This window comes from Octopus bimaculoides, chromosome 2, assembly GCF_001194135.2.
Source record: "Octopus bimaculoides isolate UCB-OBI-ISO-001 chromosome 2, ASM119413v2, whole genome shotgun sequence".
Lineage (NCBI taxonomy): Eukaryota > Metazoa > Mollusca > Cephalopoda > Octopoda > Octopodidae > Octopus > Octopus bimaculoides.
The window spans coordinates 34,870,025-34,871,877 of record NC_068982.1 but is presented as its reverse complement, the minus strand read 5'-3'; positions in this window follow the sequence as shown (position 1 = coordinate 34,871,877).

The window sequence follows — 1,853 nt, the reverse complement described above, 5'->3', positions numbered from 1 at the left end:
TATATATATATATATACACACATATATATAGCTGGAATTTACAAAAAACAAAAGACACATAATGCATGTATATATAAACGTGTATATGAATATATATAACTGTATATATGTGCATATATATATACACAAACTATGTGTGTGTGTGTGTGTGTGTGTGTGTGTGCAGACAAAATTATACATTTTATATACGCATAATATATATACATATATATATATGCATGTACTATGTTTATATGTGCATTCACACATAAACATACATATACATATGTATAGATGCATATAATACATACACACATGCACATATACATGAATACATACACACATATTTCATACATGCAAACATGAAGTGCAGCCATTCTTTTGCTCGAGACTGCTACATAACTTTGAACGGGATGCATTTGCAATCCAAGAGCAAGAAGTGGCTACAAAATAAACACAATAAACAAAATAAACAAAAGAGATAACGAAGCAGTTCGAGCACCAAGTGCAACCTGAAATGTTGATAAATGTTTCATTTCTGGGAAAGATATCTCGTGATCAGTAGCTACCACAGAATGTCAAGTTACTACGTCCTTAGCTGACGTTGTCGTTAAAACAGTATACAATGTCATCCGAAAAAATACTGTATTGCAATCAATACAAAGAATCCTCCCCTATTGAATACATATATAAACATCGACAGAGGTAATATTGGCAAAACATTCCCATCAAATCTTCTATGAAGTGTAAATAGTCCTATCAGCAGCACAAATGACCTCTATGACCGTACATACTTTTCTTGAGGTCATCTGTGCTGCTGATACGACTATCTCTTCGAAAATTAAAGAGAAACGGGATAGATTAGACCAGGGGTTTTCAAACTGTGGTCTGCGGACCACAGGGGGTCCGCAAGGATAAGACAGGGGTCCGTGGGCAGCAAATACTTTTTATGGGCAATTTGATTTTATATATGTTATTTTAAGCAAATATTTATGTATAAATTTCATAAGCGTTTATAAGGGGGTCCCTAAGGTAAAGCCTGAAATATAAAGGGGTCCGCAAGTCAAAAAGTTTGAAAACCCCTGGATTAGACAACTGCTTCCAAACCCTCAGATTCTATACCCAGATCATACTTTCAAGTTCATACCAATAATAATTGGTGCATTTTGCTTTGTTGCCTCGGTGACAAATCTGGAAGAGCTAGGGTTTTCAGAAAAAGAAATCAATTAGCTAACACGCACATTACAATTGCAATCTGTAAGCGGAACAGTAAAAATATGCATGACTTTACTTAAGTTCAAAATGTGAGACTGTTTTTGTTATCTACATTCCAACGATGAAGCTTTGTACCTTTGTTAGAAACACCATCTCCTTCCTTACAGGAAGGCTTCAAACAATTAAAAATAGAAGAGAACATGCATAGATGAATGAGTGTGTGTATGTGGGAGATGTATTCATAAAACTGTGCGTATTATATATATATCCGATCGTGCCAACACGTTTCCTGTAGCGCTGTCTATAACTATTAGTATTTCGTGGGGGAAAAAATGTTAATGTCTGCCAAGGAAAAAAAAGGGGGGGGGAGGAAAATATAAGAATAGTTAAAAAGAAAAAAATATGAATACAAAGGTTGAAAAAGAAACAAAGAAAAGACAAAGGGTTAGAAGGTAGGAGAGAAAAAGACTTAAGTAGACGGAAAGAATTGTAGTAGTAGTAGTAGTAGTAGTAGTAGTAGTAGTAGTAGTAGTAGCTATATTAATCTGAGCATATTTCAATGAGTTCTGTTATTTCTGATTTTATTTTTAATATGGCTTTCTTGGTGATGGATTCTGCAGAATTAGAAAAGTAGTCAACAAATCTCCTGGAGGTTATTA